The following is a 12120-nucleotide window of genomic DNA, read 5'->3' as shown; positions in this document are numbered from 1 at the left end:
AAAGTGGATGGACAAAAGGTGTGGGTTCATTGAAAGCACTGTTCCAGAGCACTACCTACACTGAGACCAGCAACTGAACAACCTCCAGCACAACAAGAAGAACACGTCCACGAGGATGATGACTCCCAAGAGCCTGGACCTAGTGGAACTTTCAGACCAAGAACAAGAGCCCAAGCCTGCCGAGAGACACCACAGGCGCAGATGGACAGTGATGACATGGATGACTGAACTGATGAAACGTGAAACACAATTGTCAACCTCCTGATGTTGTTGTCATTTGCTTTTTTCATCACTTGTGTTTTGCTGGGACTGACAGTGTGCATGTTGTACAAAACCGACTGTTTGGAAAATGACACACGTGCACACAATCAGTGCTTTCATGAGCGGATGAAAAGAGCGGAACCAGAATACTCTCTTGTGTGCCAAACCTGGAACTTATAACTGGACTAATGGTGTGCACTGTGAACGGTACTGTGCAATTACCAGCCAAAAAGTTTGTCAAGGATTGCGTGGGACACCAAATGAATTTAAGGTGTTGCGTGAACGGACAGTAACAAATCAATCTCGCTATTGTCAATGGTTTCCAGGTATTTCCAATTGTACTCAAGAGCCTAATTATGTTGGACCAAGTATTATACCTAGCAGGAAAAACAAAGGGCTACAATGTGTGTTATTTCTTTTGCTACTTCTTAGAAATAATCATTGACTGCGAGCAGGTGATTCCTATGTAAATATAGGAGCACAGGTACCAAAGCCTATTTAAAAGACATTAAAGGGAGAATAAGAGGAATAGGGATTCCAAAAGCTGATCAATGTAGAGTTCCTATAAGAATGACAGTAGGAGCAAGGTGTGAGTTAAGGATATAAGTGTGAACCGATCATCTGTTATGAGACAATTAAGAGTTCCAGAAGAGTTGTTGTTCATAAATGGAAGGCCCATGAGATGATGAAAATAGGATGAGAAATTATAGAAGACACCTTAGATGAAACTAATTCTGAAGAAAAAGGAATGGTTGTCACAGGGTATGCTGTCACAGCTCAAAACATGCAGTATCATTACTTGCGCTAGACTGTTGAAACCAATGCTGATGAACATTGTATAGCATGCCATTCTAAACATGCACCAACTATAGTAGCCATGCTGGGAAAGTGTTACAATTTGTGCCTTACTTTGTTTACTGGATAGTTTAAGCCCAAAGGGATGGCAGATTGAATTTTCCATTTTGTTTTTGTCTAGAAGAAGGTAATGAGGTTAATAACATTGCTACCAGATGTGATAGAAAGTCAAATGCCACTATTCAAATAAAGAATAAAGGGAATGTTACTTTTGACATAGACTTTACTGTAGGATCTAACCTTGTAGCAGACATATTTTGGATTTGCAAAGAAGGAAAGGAATTACTACAATCCCTATCAGATAATTGGGTAGGATGTTGTAGTCCGGTTACTCTTAGTGGGAATTTTCTTATATTTGCATGGGGAGAACTAACAATTAGACATAAGAGAGACCTTATTTGGCAAGAAAACAAACCAACACTAAATTGGGTAGGTGTTCCTATTAATGTACCACCAGAGTTTAAAGCCAGGTCAGATGCGAGCTTAGGAGGTTTATCAGTGTTTTTACCAAGTATTCAAACATCATGAAATGCCAAGTGGATAAATTATATTTGGTATAATCAAGGTTCATGAATTACACCATCAAAGCCTTAGAATTGTTTGATCAGCAATTAGATGCTACTTTTCGTATGGCATTACAAAATCGGTTTGCAATTTACATTATGAAAGCACCTGATAAGGGTTTCTGTGTTCTTTTCATGGATAAATGTTTTAGTTACAACCCAATACATACAGCAGCAGAAGGTAATTTTACGAAAATAATGGATCAATTAAGGGCACTTAGGAATGAACATGTGGAAAATACTAATATTTTGGGATATTTTCCTGTGTTACAAGTTGAAACTCCTACAACCAAAAGCAATTTTCATGTGACTTGCTGTGTTGCACCAGCTCCAGGAATTAATTAGGGCTAAGTAACGAACTGGTGACCTCTCCTCAGCCCTTGTCTGGCCCCTCTACATAACGAAAAGTTACTAGGGTGGAAGATATACATCATGGGATAACCAGCTGGTTGCTTGCAATGGCCTATTAATCCATGTATTTACCTATCCTTTATTTACTCATCTTTTATTCATTTATGTATTCGGTATACACCCATGTACTCTTTTTTAGGTTCTCTTAATATTTTGGTGTTTCATTCTATCCTTTGGTGATATTACTTTGTGTTTTTGGAAATGTTAGAATACATTGGCAAAGTGAATATGTTTGTTTTAACTATTTCAATGGTCTGGTTTGCTTTCAGGCTGATGCTGGCTACTGACATCCAAGAAGTTGGGTTCAAGATTTTGTTTTTATTTACATTTTGCAAAGCGTCCCAACTTTTTTGGAAATGAGGTTGTAGATTATTGCTCACTTGCCGGGATCATGCCAGTCTGTCTTTATGCAGTCTTGTAATCATGTAACAACATGAAATACTTCATTATAACTATGACCGGGGGGTGGGGCAGCATTGAAAATAATCGCTGCATTCAGAGGAGTTGAGGAGTCATCATTGTAGTATCTGGCTTAATGTAGATGTCTTGGCTACTTGCCGACTGCTGGTTGCGTGGAAAGCTTCAGTCCCGTTATTCAGAGTTTTTACCCCTCAGAGATTTCGTCCTCTGTTTATTATCTTGGTACCCTGAGTGAGCTGTCTGTGCCTGGATCTACCTGGTTGTCATCCTGTTCGTCCTTAAATTCCAAGACTCCAGTTTTGCAGCAACTCGGGAGGAAAAGACATTCACAGCAAGGTGGTTGCCAACAAGAGCTTCCTCTTTTTTCCTTTGTTGGTTTGGTTCATAGATCAGTCAGTGGTGGGCTATGACCCATAGCTTGCCTTATCAGTTAATTAAGATCTTCAATTAAATAACTGATCTTAAACACACAGCTCATAGCTGTAATGTAATACAACTTTCCAGATTTGATTTTTATTAGAGAAATTACAACAGAAGAACTTACTTCTGGGTGAATAACACTGTATACAGTGGTGCTGCATGAGTACAACAGGATTTTGTACTAATCCTGAGAATTAATTAACTAAGATTTTGGAAAACTATAAAGCCAGTTTCAAACTGATCTTCCCAGGTTGATAACTTCACAACTTTGTGAAGCGGTATTTACTTTATAAGGGTGTTTTATTTTAAAACAAGAAATTACCAAAATGGGAACATACAGAACTCATGGGTCTACATGAGTAGATTCAAACAAAGCTTATATTTTCGTCTGCCAAGTGGGAAAATATAAGCAAGTAATGAAGCTTGCATTAATGCTAATAGTGCTAGTATTAACCTCCTAATTTACTTATGTTACCGTATAATAAACTCTTGACAAAGAAATAATTCTAAAAATTGCAATCAACACATTGACATACCAATCTAGTCCATGTTCCAGTGCACTTACTGGTGATGTACTTGGTGACTTTATCTTCACTTGAAACAGTAAAAGATTTGCTAAATTGTTATTGGCTTAAACTGCAAGTGGTACCAAAGACAGAGAATCCCTCACTGACATTAATACTACGTATAGCAGTTTTTAAAATCTGGAAAATGAGAAACACTTAAGTATTCATTATGTACCTGGGTACATTTGATATTACAGCCTCAATCACAACAAGATTTTTACCACTGTATACTTTGTCTGTTTTGCTTGTACAGTTTTTCTTGAACACAGGAATGCACTGGTCCAATTTGCAAATGTATTATTGTTTGGTGCTAGAGTCTAAGCTATGTTGTTTTACATAGCTTTGCCAAAGCTATAAAGTTGTTTGTGACAGAGATGCCAGCTCTTAGATGCATAAACTAAACTTTGCAGTAAAGTTGCTCTCTAAGAGGTGGGTTGAGAACCACAACCCAGTGGGATTCTAGTGTTCATACATTTTAGATTGTGATTGCTGAGTAGACATCTGAATACTTCTCATCCACTATCTGAGGTATTTTATGGTTTTTGACACGCTAGTCTTTTTGAAGACACTGATTTGAAAGTCAAAAGGAAGACAATTTTCATTTTCCAGGCATCGATAGAACATATTTTGAAGCTCAACCAAGAAATAAATCCTTTTTTAATGTCTTAAAAGTTGCTTAGATGTGACTCCACACCTTTGCCTTCATTCAGTATGTGCAGATCTATGAATATGCAAATAGAAGTTTGACTTCAAGGCTTTCTTCCAGAAAGTGGCTTTCTCCACATCCCATATGTACTCAAACTAGCTAACCTTATCTTGCTAATGCTATACTAGCAGCTTATGAGGACAACCTTTATCATGTCACACCCCCAAAATCCCCCCAAAATCATCTAATTCAGCAAGCTTAGCTGTCTGACAAACTTTTTGAGTTACGTTTGCTGTAAGTTTCTTTGTCGACATCGCGAAGTGTATAAAGTAACAGTATAAAGTATCCTGTCAGCATTTGACATGAATCATCATGTACCTTGTAGGGCTAACATTGTCTAACATTATCTAGCACACTGCAGATTTGTTACAAGGCTGAAATCATCTGCTTATTCCTCAGCTTCTTGTTCAAATTTTCCATTCCACCTTAAATGGTGCAGCAGTTGATGAGTGCTACAGCTCTGGGGAAAAAGTCTGTCTGAATCTTCCACCAGAGGGCAGTGGCTGGAAGAGGTGATGTCCACAATGAGAGGGGTCAGTTTGAGAGCGCACTTCATCACCCTGCTGTAGATGTTCTGAAGCTTTGGTAGACTACATTTGATAATGCTCTCCACTGTCCCGATTATGCACTGGAGTTTGGCTCATTCTTGTGAGGTGGACGAACCAAACCAGATGGTTATGGATAGGGATGCATCAATACCAATACTGATATCGGGTATTGGGCAAAAACTGCTCATTTACTCATACTCATGAAAATGTACCGATACCAAGATTCCGATACCCTCTGAAACCGTGTGAGATAAGTGTACACTGCCACTCTAACTAACTGCAGCTGGCAGAGGCCCTGCTCAAAAAGCAAAGAGTTATATTGGTATATTCCCACTAAGAATACACTGTGCGATTTCACCCCAATTTAAAAAGACACAATCACTTCTTCCCCAATACGAGTGGAGACACGTAGGCTAAGGAATGGGAGCAGGAAAGTCTACATTAGCAACAAAAGGTTGCATATTCCCGCTTTACTCTGCTGGACTGAGTAGAATTGCGAGGTATAAACATTGAGTTTTTAAATTGTTTTTGTAAAACAGGTTGTAGGGAGACCATATTGTCCTACTGGATACACCCACGCTGCCAGAGGGCACTGTGAGCAAGTCCTCAATGAATGGGAATAAATGGAGCTAAATGGCTAACAATGAAAAAGTAAAATAGTTTCTAATCACTTGCCCAGAACCTTCCTTTAATTTTAGAAAATAGATGCATGTTTCTTACTAAAACAGCAAAGAAAACGTACTTGTATGTTTTCTTTTTTCTACAGCAAACAGGTTTTCGGCAGCAGGACGCTAGCATTACTGCTACTGGGTGCCGATTGGCTAGGGAGCGGAGCAGCTCATTGGCTGTTTGTGCTCACTGACATCATGAACCTACATGAGGCACTGTTTTAAACTCCTGTAACTGGAGTTCAAAGCCTCCTAAAAATATTACAGCAGTGTTAAAATGTTTTGTGCTGTTTTATGTTCAGTAAATTAATGTATTATTTTACATTAAAAATGTTTAAGCATTTATAAACTATGATTTTGCTCAAATGCTTCATCTTAACCCTTTCATTTTGGAGTCGCTCGGGAGTGCCCTCTAGCATTTGAGAAACCTCAAAGACATTCCAGAGTGGTAATTCTTCTCTCTACTAGTTCTCTGGTAAAGACCACCACCAGGCATTTTCTCTACTTGGGCTCCCCCTTATGGATGGCTGTGGCATCAATGTGGTTCAAACTCAGAATCTCCTGATGTTGAGGGGAATGCTTAGACAGCAAGTAAGTGTAAGTGTTTAACAAATTATATCTTTTACTGCAGTAGTAATATACCAATTTGTGAATCTAGATGCTGTCAACCTTGATTCTAAAAAACTGCCAACATTACACTTCAAAGGTAAGGAAGCCAGGTTAAAATTGAGTTAAGTTGTGAAAATGCTCATGGTCCTGTTTTTATGAGTAGGGAAAGTGAAAGCTAAGCCTTTTTTACTCTGAAAGTCCATTTTCAATACAAATAAATTAAAAAAATTCTCTTTGGGGACAATGACCACAGACTCCACCCCCCCATACAGGCTTAGCTCCCCATCCATGAACCTTTAGTGATGAACATGTAAAGGGATGACTGCTGGCTCAAACCCACACGACTCCTTGTCTTATAAACCACTGACAGACAAAGCTATAGGTGGTCCACCTTCTACCTTGGAAGAGTTTTGAAAATAAAACCTTAAAGTGATACATGGGTGGAAGACAAGGTTGTCTGAGTTCATAAATCTGGACTAACAAAATGTACCATGTAATTATAGCCAATAATATTCTGAATCTCTCACTGCAAGCTGAGCTGACCTGAGGTGCATGTACTTTGAGCATTAACAGTGAAGAAAGAGGAGCTGCCACTGGAGGTCTAAAGTAGCACAATCATGTGCTCAGCCTTCATGCAATATAACCTAGATAAAGTCAGGACTGGACATACTTTCCTCAGTTGTATATTAAAATTACCATTACTGTTAAAATAAATACTCATTATAAAACAACTAAATGAAATGCTGCCTTTCGTCAACTGCACAAAGTAGTACTGCTGTTAGCATTTAGATTAAAAGTAGTACTGCCATGACAATCTACGCAATACTTACCAAAGTGGTGCTCGGCTTTCTGCCTGGTCAGGTGGCCTTACTGTCCCCCTGAGAAAGAAATGCTATTAAAAGCCAAATGGCCTAAATGACTAAATATAAGGTTTGCTGCAGTCTATCCAATGTCACTTTCTCTACACATTTCTGTAAAGCTAAATGCTGCACGTTTTGACAATTACATTACACAAAATTGACTTAGAATTTTCACGCATCTTGGTGGTGTCACACAATCTACCTTGGAATGGAAATCAGGGAGAGTGGTCGTTCCGGCTAAGGTGTAGGAATTCAGCAGAAAGAAGGCAAACAGGGAAGTGTGAATGGTTGGGTAAGAGAAGACGTTAACCTTTGGACCTAAGGGTTGGTGACCATACTCATCCCTATTATGATAAATTATATCACAATACATTTTCCTGGAGCTGATTGGATTTTAGTTTTTATGTTATCATTTATCAAATAAAAAGAATAAGAACAGGTTAACTGATATGCAGGACTTCACACTACTAGTTTGCTACTTAGTCAGCTAAGGGCTACACAAGTAGCAACAAAAAAAATACGTAAACCAGACAAAGCTTTCACCAAATGTACACTCAAAAAAATATTTAAGCCCAAAAGTTAAAACTTATGTATTTTAATTACGTCAATTTTCCATTCAATTTAAATACATTAATCCAATGTAAAAAAAATGTATTATAATTTGTTTCTCCATCATTTTCAATAAACCTGAATGAATTAAATGACATTTAAATTAGAAGTATTTGTAGGATTTATGCAATTCTTTAACATCACATTTATGTATTTCTAAAGAGTTAATAGTACCTTCTGTATTCACAGCACAATTACTTAGTGTAAATGTATTGAATGACAATAAATTCACAAACATTTATTGTAGTCCAAACTGTATTAAACAGTATTTACTGACGCAAACAAGACACATGTAAACTTTAAAGTCTAATGTGAAAGAAATAAACATAACTTTATATATTTCAGCTGTGATCAAATTCCCTGCTTTAGAATTTCTGTTCACTCGCAACTAAACTACTAATTAAAGCAAATGTTTATGTGCACAACATTCCCATTGAGGTGCAGCTCAAATGCTAACCATAATGCAAGTCAGTCACTTCATGCCATGCTAATATTCATTGCAGTTGCACTGAATAACAAAGGATGTATTTTTACTTAAAAATAAAAAGAGCTATTTCATGTCCATCATGCCAGCTGAAGCAATTTCCTGGTTGATGATGCGTTTCCTGTTACTATTGCACATGCGCACTGCCTCCTAATAAGATTTAGTGGAAAAATCTAATAGATCTTATACAGTTGAATTAAATCAGTTTTGGATTTATCCAAATTGGGTTGCTTCTAATGAATATAAATAAGTAAAGTATATTTTTAAGTTTTTAAAATAAGCTTTATGTAAAATATTTGCTTAATGTTTATGATGGCCATAAATCATTCTTTGAGTGTATGCTATGCTCTGACTTCTGAAAAACATGGTTTGTATTACAAAGTTCGCTGCGCTAGCTAAATAGCTTACTGAGGCTAGTCTAGCTGAGGTCCAATGCACTACTGTTGAAAAATACGCTCCTCAAGTCCTTTGCATGAGCTTTGGTGGAGCCCATGACCCAAACCCTGAATTTATGCTGCGTTCTCCTGCAGCTCCTCACTCAGAATTTCTCACTTCAGACTAGGAAATATAAAACGCCCCATTAACTGGGAATTCCTACTCAGAAAGTTGTGATGGTGTTCTTGACTCCGAGCTCAGCATATGATGCCAAATCAGCATGTGTTCACACAGTCAGCAGTAAAAAAAAAATCAATACTTTAATTTTAAATGATATTTGCTTTATCTCAGTCAACATCCAGACACTACAGTAGGTTAAACTATAACACTGACCATAAAGTTTACTATTCTGATAAGTTATCACTCATATCTCTAACATTAGCTGGCTAGCTAACTATAGGCATCCATGTTTTTCTCCACTTTGTAACTCGAATACGCAAAGGCTGAAAATGGTCCTGGAAAGAAATAAAAAAATGAACAATAATAATAATTAATAATAATAATTAGGTAATTAATATTTTTTTAAAAGGCCACAAAAGGCTCCTTAACCACAGTAAGGCCTATGGCCAGTGTTTATTAAATTCGCTCCTGGCGTCCCACAGCACTACACAGTTTCACCACTACCTGCTGCAACCCACCTGATTCAGCTCATTAAAGGCTCTATAAGTTGATGAGCTGAATCAAGGAACATTTGAAACAATGCAGTGCTGTTGGTTTTAGGTTATTTCTGTGAAACTTGCACTTGTAAGTATTTAATGCATTTAACCCCTACTTTAAATGTATATTTATAAATGTAATATCAGTGGAACACAAATGGCACCCAACTGTGGAATCACCAACTGACAAACGTAGGGTTCTAAATTAGACAACTCTGATGTTTGCTGCCACATCGTGACCACTTGGTGGTGTAAAATTTAGTGTTTGGCAGAGATCAGACAGAAATGGACACTGAAGAAAGCCTTGTGCCTGCCATACCTGTACCTCGGCACCAGAGGTCCTCCTCTCCATGGTTACTTATGATTGAACTCACCTGTTGCCCATTACAGGTTCCCTCCTCCCTATTTAACTGCTACTTGCTAATTGTGAGGTCACAAAGATTTAGTGTTGCTGCTATTGTTTTGAGATTTTTTTTTTTTTGGTCTTTTCACTCTGATTTTTGGATTATATCTTCTTTGTATGTGTGCCTTGGTCAGAATACTGTTTTTTGAGCTGTGAACTAAAACCTCTAGTCATGAATCCCTCTCTGTTGCACCTTGATTATGGCATCATATATTATAAAATATACAAATATACTTAAAGCTGTCATCTTTAAGAGAGAGGAGAAAATCAACTGTTGCTTCTAATCTGAAATAATTCCACAGGTATGTCTGTCGATCCTTCCACTGTGAAAAGACAGCCCAAAGCTATGGGTTGGAAAGGATGTGCAGCTGTCAAGAAACTGCTGGTGTTCTCAGATCAATGGACTGAGTCCAGATCTCAACATGAAGTCAAATTTATCTTCATTTGGGGCAAAATGTTACTGTATTTGTTGTATATTGTTCATCTGCTGCTTGATATGCCCAACATCCATTTTGGTTCACCAATTTAAATTTGTTTATGATGCTACATAAAACTGTTCATAGCCAAATTATACAACTCAAATCACTCCCACTTTACAGCAAGAATACAGTTGTTTGAATAGTTAGAGGTGCAAAGGTTTATACAGATGACCTTCTGATGCTTTTCTTGATAAGAGCTACTTTTTGACCGTTATTTGCACATCACAGAGAAATTTTAGTCTGTCCTCTGTGCAGTTAACAGCTTTTGTCCTTTCAATTTTCAGATGAAACCTAGTCTTGGTTAATCCTACAATTTTTGTGAGTGTTTTCCACTGGAAATCCTGTTTAGTCTACAACTCTGCCTATCTGTATTTAAAAACCAGCCTAAGGAGAGGAAACTTCTAATCACGTGGATTCCTTCCTCAGCCCTCAGAAAGCTCTTTTTGTGCTTTCATAAAAAGATTCGATTATTCATGCCCCACCGAGCAAACTGCAAGGCTTGTGTATCCTAAGCGTTAATCACTTCTACAGAGAGAAACACAGAAAGGCAGATTCCCCTCTCAGTCCAGCTATCCAAGTATGTTTCTAGACTTACTGGAGACGCATCCCTCTCCGACTCATACTGACACAACAAATACATTTCTTCAGTATGCTCTTTTTATTACTTGGAGGGAAGCCAGGGAGATGGGGAGGCACTTGAACTGAGAACGTGTGTGAGTACACGTCTGGATGAAGGGGGGCAGAAAGGAAGATGAAAGATCACATGGAGGGAAGAGAATTATTGGAAAGTTAGAGCATCTCGTCAAAGGACAGGTTATCTGCTCTAGTCTGAGGTAAGATCCTGTATAGTAGGCTAGGCTACTGTCATGCCTCATACATGTTTGATATCTTTGCTATGACTGGCTTTGATTCAGCACTAATACTGAAGTTATTCTCTTCCTTGTTTTTAGTTAGGTTGATAACAGTCGGGGCAGATTTAGTGATTCTGGGTCTTGAGGCAGAAGACAGGACTGGGGGACTCCTGAATGGCATTTTTACATGTTTAGATTGTCCATCCTTCAAAAAATGATATCCTGGCAAGAGACTATGTGTTATATATATAATAGTTCTTATTTCAAGCTTGCTATAAGAATATAATAAGTAACTAATTTCTAGACATTTTTACTTAAGTAATGATATTAAGTGTTATCTCATATTGGCAGATCAGTTTGCTTGGGTTAAGAAATATTCTTGAAACAAGAAAAAGTATTTGCCAATATAATGAGATAATTTGGTAGAGTAAGGTGAGGTAATGAGGAGTAATGCAGAAGAAAAGTAATGAATAGTGAGATTACTTTTTCCCAAGAAGCTTTAAGCAACGTGATCCCATTCAGTTTTGAGAAAAAATATTAGTAACTTTAATGGATCACTCTTTTTGAATAATTACGTCAACACTGGTACTATCTACACTCACAGTAGCACTAGCATTACAATCTGCTGAGCCTGTGCAGTGCTCTGTTCTGGCTCAAAAAACTTTGGGAGTGGAGCAGCAAACCTTTTGCTTTGCTCTCTCTTTTTGCATTTCTTTGCTACGCTTGTACAACTTTATTAGATTTTCCATCCAAAAAATCACGGTGAAGTACCTCCTCTCCAAAATCTAGATTAGAACGTAATTACCTTGTTCATAGGAGCCTGTCTTTAGGCTGTTGTGTCATCAGGTAACAACATGGAATAGTCCATTATAACCATGACTGAAAAGTGGGGCTGCATTGGAATCACTGAAAACAATTACTATAATCAGAAATAACAGGTATTTTCAAAATGTAAAATATATTTCAGAATAGGTTATTTAACATCAGCATGTACAGTATATCTAATTTGTATATTCATGGGACCTTTGGCTCATGACTACCTTGGCCTAGTGCAAAGACCGCCCCCAATAACAGCTGCTAGTAATGCAACATAAACGGTCTCTCTTTAATGAAAGAAAAACAACCATAATCAAAAAGCATTATTTCCAGCGCATCTATCTTGTTTCCGACCAAAACCACTTAAACACAAATCAAGTCTTGTTTACAACCTCTAAAGTCATAAGCATGAACCTCTGAGGACGACTTGAAGGCAACATTTGTCTTACCCATCGAGCAGTCCTACCGTGCATGTGCATATCATAACCTAGTGTTTCAAA

General features: G+C 37.7%; 2 protein-coding genes across 5 annotated transcripts in view; one reads left to right on the top strand and one right to left on the bottom strand.

The window, feature by feature from the left end:
• The window catches only part of LOC118817417 (arylamine N-acetyltransferase, pineal gland isozyme NAT-10-like), a 51794-nt gene extending 44603 nt beyond the window's left edge, over positions 1-7191 (bottom strand). For 3 of the 4 annotated variants that reach the window (XR_005008011.1, XM_036584096.1, XM_036584094.1), the window contains exons 1-2: positions 7090-7191; positions 6858-6905 (exon numbers count right to left, since the gene is read on the bottom strand). The gene's annotated coding sequence lies outside the window, so the exon portion shown is untranslated. The remainder of the gene's footprint in view (positions 1-6857; positions 6906-7089) is intronic. The other variant, XM_036584099.1, reaches the window with a different exon arrangement.
• Positions 7192-10676: 3485 nt separating this feature from the next.
• abcc12 (ATP-binding cassette, sub-family C (CFTR/MRP), member 12) overlaps positions 10677-12120 on the top strand; it is a 33068-nt gene continuing 31624 nt past the window's right edge. The window contains exon 1 of the mRNA XM_036584076.1: positions 10677-10786. The gene's annotated coding sequence lies outside the window, so the exon portion shown is untranslated. The remainder of the gene's footprint in view (positions 10787-12120) is intronic.

Source organism: Colossoma macropomum, unplaced genomic scaffold, assembly GCF_904425465.1.
Source record: "Colossoma macropomum unplaced genomic scaffold, Colossoma_macropomum, whole genome shotgun sequence".
NCBI classification, from domain to species: domain Eukaryota; kingdom Metazoa; phylum Chordata; class Actinopteri; order Characiformes; family Serrasalmidae; genus Colossoma; species Colossoma macropomum.
The sequence above is the reverse complement of the archived record's forward strand: the minus strand, read 5'-3'. Positions and strand labels throughout refer to the sequence as shown.